At 43.7% G+C, this 5,819-nt stretch overlaps 1 protein-coding gene across 3 annotated transcripts in view; it reads right to left on the bottom strand.

Moving 5' to 3' along the window:
• Positions 1 to 5,819, bottom strand: part of AFAP1 (actin filament associated protein 1) — a 183,789-nt gene that overhangs the window by 103,874 nt on the left and 74,096 nt on the right. The window lies entirely within an intron of this gene.

Below are 5,819 nucleotides of genomic sequence, written 5' to 3'. Positions count from 1 at the left end.
AACCTCTCAAATAAATAAATAAATAAATAAATAAATAAATAAATAAATAAAAGAGGAAGAAGAAAAAGAAGCCGGAGATCCACTGCAGCTGGATGAATGAGCAGGCCTGCCCATATTCTACTACATTCCTCCTATGTGCCAGGAAGACTTAAAGGAAGGGAGGGAGGGAGGGGGGCAAGAGAGAAAGTCACTGATGTGTCACTCTCTAAAAGAAACTGCACGTTGTCCTCTGGAGAAGAACCTGCTCCTGATGAAAGCCAGTCATATCACACTTTCTTGACAAGCTCTGACACTGAGGCACTCTCTGGTTTTGAGAAGAGCTGGGCTCACTCCGCCCCTCGGAACTATCTAAATTCCACTTCAAGACTCAGCTGAAGCCCCACTTGTTTTCTTAAATTTTCCTAATGATTCCACTCTATACCAACCTCTTCTTCCCATGAACACAGATAGAATTTGCTGGTTATCTTGCTCACTGGTCACCACCAGAAAGGGTTGACGGGAAAGAAAGCCAGTGCTCACCAAACACCTGCAACCTGGCAGGCGCTGCTCTAAACCTCCACACTAGTTATAGGCTACATCAGTCAGTCTACGCAGAAGTCCCTCAGTTTTAGGAGGGATGCCTTCTATTTTATAGACACAGACAGTGGGGCTCAGAATCTAAAACAACCTGCTCAAAATAAGACACCAGTAAATAACAGAGCCAGAGTTTTCAAACACTAGATCTGTCTGCAAAAGACCTTTTTTAATCCTCGCGTCCTCTCTTCGCCCATTTCTATTAATGATGTGCAACTATTTCACACTATCTATAAACACACTCTGGTTTTTCTTCAGATTTTATACTCTGTAAACAAACTGGGAAAAAGTCCCAGACTCAAGACCTACCAAGTTAAGGTTCTGAATAGAACAATGTTCCAGTGAAACCGTGGGTTTGTTTTATACATAAACATATATAAATACTCTACCACTTTCCATGTAACTCAACTCCAAATCTAACAGGTCCTTGTGAGTGACTAATCACCCACTGCACATTCAACCCACCCCTTCCCCTCCCCAGATGAAGAAAGAGAATTCCTCAAGATCATCTGCAAGATCTTCCTACATACACTTGAGGATAGTTACCTACTTCCCACCCCCAGTCCTTATTCCCTAGACTAAATAACTCCAATTCCTTACACTCCTATCAGAAGGCTGGTTTCCCAGATAGTCATCATTCTGTGCTCTCATGCTGGACTGCATTCCAAAAGAGGCAGTTCTTAAAACAGCTGGATACAGCATGCTCAGCACCAGTAAGACTTGGGCAGGATCCTACATGAGATTAAAGTCTGCCCCTTGGAAAAGAGCTGTCTGAGTCTTTTACTCATGAAATGCAGGGTGTTAGAACTTCTTTTTTGGCATGGAGAAACAGTCGAATAATCCACGTTCTGAGAAAGCACTATGAATAGTTAAATCAAACATATGTCTGTTAAATCGTACAGATCAGACTCCCTTCCTGAGGACTACAAATAAAGGGAAGAAATCTCTTAACTGGTGAGATTTCTAAACAGATATTTGCAAACCTATTAGTGGCCATGCATTTGGCAAGACCTTTTGAGAGATCCAATAATTCTTCTAGAAATATATACCAAGATCAATTGATCATGTGAGGAAAAAACAATGCATAAAGATGTTTGTTAAAAGTTCGCTTAGCGGGGAACAGCAGGTTGGAGTGGTGGTTAAGGTGCTGGACTCCCACGTGGCTGACCACAGTTCGAGTACCAGACCTGGTGGCTTGCTTTCTCACTTTCCCCTTCTCTCTCTCTGTTTCTTTGGTCAAATAAAAAAATAATAATACATAATAATAACAAATAAAATTAAATAAGGAAATATTAAAACAAATTTGCTTAGCAAAATCTAAGAACAACACAAATGTTCCTCTAAAGAAGAATGCTTAGATATACTGATAAATCCATAGGCAGTCACTTAGAAGGACAGTGGCTGCTATAGTTACGTACTTGAAGATCTCTACTCAATACAGTGGAATGAAAGAAAACAGGTGTACTATAACAGCTTTATATGAAATTCATGTGTTAATACTTACGTATACCCAAAGACAGAAGGTCATTCACCAAAAATGTTAATAAACGGTTGCTTCATTTTTAAAGACATATCTGTGTAGTTTGGGTTTACAACATAGTATTTATCATTTTTTTAAGTCATAAAAAAATTGAACTATTTCCACTTTAAAATACTTCTCAAAAATAATTCTCCTAGAAAAGCACCTCCCCCTCCAAAAAAAAAGATCAGGCCTCTGTTCCCAAATACCATTTATTCATGAGATCCTGTCACATCGGTTCAGACGCTATGGCTTATTAAGGTCAAACAGGGAAGAGACTGAAAGCGGTACCCAAACTATTTCTTGGTACTGTTGCTTTCAGAAGAAAAACTTATTTCAGATCCTTTTCAACAGATAATAATTCACTGATATTGCACAGTTAACAGGAACTTTGTAAGGTATAAAATGGGAAAAGCAGGGTTCTTACAGGGACCGTGAGAAAGCACAGGACAGGCAGGAAACAGGAGTGTCGAGTGGAAGAAGGCTCGGACACTACCATGTGCTCATTACACCCAAGTTCAGCCTGACCCTGGTTCTGCTGACCTTCCTATAATGCTGAGTCCGAGAGTCCTCGCCTGGAAGTGAAGGCGTCACACCAGCACCACCTCTGTGGCCCGCTCCAGCTCGGAGACTCCAGTCTAGTGTTCTTCAAGTCACAGGTCAGTAAACAATACAGCCATCTCTACCTTTGTTAAAACGCTGTGAGAGCTGGCCTGTGTCCTCACCCAAGGATAAATGACACTGTTATCTCCGGTCAGAGCAAGTCTACCTTTAAGCAGTGACACCACACACCACTGTGGGCTTCCACACACCACTGTGGGCTTCCACACACCACTGTGGGCTTCCACACACCACTGTGGGCTTCCACACACCACTGTGGGCTTCCACTCATGGAGTCTGCACCTTTCCCTCGGAATCGGAGGAGCCCCCATCTCTGCCTGCAGCTCGAAGGGCATCTAACATTTGTCCCCAGGGTTTCCCTGGACTGTCTCTCACAAAACACATGCTAAAAGGTAAGGGACTCAAGTTTAACCAGAGCGCCTTTAGATATTTAAAAAGAAACACCAGAAACCTCCTTCTCAGAGAAAGACCTTTGCCTCAGCTATGCTCCAGACGCAAGACAGAAATGGCATACAGCCAGTTACTAGGAAACTTTCAGATTCTCTGAAACATTCTCCCTCCGATTAATACTTCAATAATAGTTCTTGGTGGGAACCAGCAGTTAGCATAATGGCTATGTCGCTGGACTCCCACATAGTCGACCGCGGTTCGCGTCCCGGACCCGGTGGCTTAAAACTCACGCCGGGCGCGTGTGCGTGCGTGCCCAAGATCCCGAGAGGAGAATGGAGGAGAAGGGATTGCGGCGTGACCATCCCCCCTGGGGGGTGATTTCTCGCTTTCTGTCTCTAATGTCTCTGTCTGTCTGTCTGGCGAGCGCACGCGCCCTATAGTGAAAATCTCTCCAAAAAAATAAATAAATAAATAAAATATAAATAAAAATAAAGAGAGAAAAGAAATAATAGTTCTTGGACTTTTTGTTTGTTTAGGAAATCTTATCTTATACCTCGAGGTATTATACATGTCTCCTTTAAGGTCTTCACCCAAGATCCCAAGAGAATAGAGGAGAAGGGATTGTGGTGTGGCCATCCCCTCTGGGGGGTGATTTCTCGCTTTCTGTCTCTCTGTCTTTCTCTGTCTGCCTGGCGAGCGCACGCGCCCTATAGTGAAAACCCTCTAAAAAAAAAAAAAAAGAAGATATGTATATTTGACCAAAGTTTAAAAAAAAAGCTTTATTATTATCTGTTGACAAAAAAGGCAATGGATTCAAAGAAACTCTGGTCCTAAAATATCAAAGAATTAAATTGCTCTCTGCTCATCTAACACAATGCAACTCCATGCCGTTGAAATACTAAAAAGTAAATACTTCTAGAAAATGCCTGAGCAGGTACTATAACTCCAAAAGGAATCTAGCTTGCTCTTCTCCCCTCCTCAGCCATAAAGATCTGAGAGATTCCTGTGTTTGGACTCAATGTTATTCTGAGGAAGAGGAAGAGGAAATGAGGCACACACATGCTTGTCTGGATCAGACCCCGTTGGTGGGATGGCTGCTTTCGAGCTGAGGGAGGGTCCCCAGCAGCCAATGTCAACACAGATGGGCCCCATTTCCCAGGGAACCAGGGCTCGCCTTCCCAAGTGCTCTCAGCACTTGCTGCATACTAAGTACCATCAGTTTGATAGCCGCACGACTCTCAGTATGAAACAAAAACAAAAACCTTTTGAATAGTGTGGCTCTTCCCAGAAACTTTGTTATTACACTTACACGTATTTTGGCCTATTCTCATCTCCCTTTGAAAAGCAAGAGAGTTAAAAGACTGTCAAACGCTGCATACCACTCACTCTGCGATCTCAGAGATGCAGAAGTTCTACACTTCCGCATGCCCCTGCCCCCGTGCTCTCTGATACGTGTGCAAAGGTGTATCGGACACTAGCGGGGACTTCTGAGTCACGGGACACCTACGGCTGCCAGCACATCTACCCGAGGGTGAGACAGTGACACCAAACAGTCCCTTTGCTCATGGAAGTCTCATCAACATTACAAAACCAAGGGACAGAGCAGGGCAGAGGGGGCGCAGCAGTAAGCCACAGTGCTCGGTGAGGCTGACCAACGAGGGGAGGGTCTGCGTTCTCATCCGGAGACTTCCCTGAGCACGCAGGGCAAGCGAATGCCCACAATCCAGGGCTGGCTAGTGTGGGTCTCGGTGTTAAGCTGCTATTGGGGTGCCATCTCTCTGAACTCATAAAAGGAATAAACTTTGGAGATAAACCCAACTTCTTAAACAAATTTTATTTTAATGTTAAAACTGACTTTTTGACATCCTATCTGACCCTAAGCCCTCATTGGCTATTTTCTGCATATTATCTGAAATCGAAGACAAGATGACAATTTTTGCATTTCCTACTTACTTACTATATAGCCTTTAGCAAATCGCCTATCTTCGCTGAATCTCAATTTCCTTTTCTGGAAAGTGGGTATATATCCTGCACATGACAGAAGTGTTTTAAGGGTTCTCTGATGCCATGTTATGAGGATTAAATAAAATGATGAGTGGAAAACAACAACAACAACAACGACAAAGATCTACAGTATGTGGCAGGAACCTAGAAAGCGCTCATTTCCTCCTGTCCCTGCTACGGTGATAATTCCTGAGTACCTAATCAGTGCTCAAGGCAGAGACAGAGGTAAGATGTGCCCCTGTCTTTCTGCAGGTTATACCCTTGCAGAGAGGGAATCAGATGATTCATAGTAAAAGCAACCATACAGAGATAATTGCTAAGCAGCTGATTTTGTCCTAACTTTCACTACAAGTATAATTTCCCTACGTAAGCAAGTTAGAAAACAGAAAACTGCAGAAAAAGCTGAATGGTTCATGAAAAACTGCCTATGTGAGTTCCTCCAGATTAAAAACAGCAACAACAGGAGGGACCAGCAGTTAGTGTAATGGCTATGTCGCTGGACTCCCATGTAGTCGACCGCGGTTTGAGTCCCAGACCCGGTGGCTTAAACTCACGCCAGGCACATGTGCATGCGTGCCCAAGATCCCGAGAGGAGACTGGAGGAGAAGGGATTGCGGCGTGGCCTTCCCCCATGGGGGGTGATTTCTCGCTTTCTATCTTTCTGTCTCTCTCTGTCTGGCGAGCGCACGCGCCCTATAGCAAAAACCTCTCA

The sequence above is a fragment of the Tupaia chinensis genome, unplaced genomic scaffold (genome assembly GCF_000334495.1).
Source record: "Tupaia chinensis unplaced genomic scaffold, TupChi_1.0 Scaffold000384_1, whole genome shotgun sequence".
NCBI lineage: Eukaryota > Metazoa > Chordata > Mammalia > Scandentia > Tupaiidae > Tupaia > Tupaia belangeri.
The sequence above is the reverse complement of the archived record's forward strand: the minus strand, read 5'-3'. Positions and strand labels throughout refer to the sequence as shown.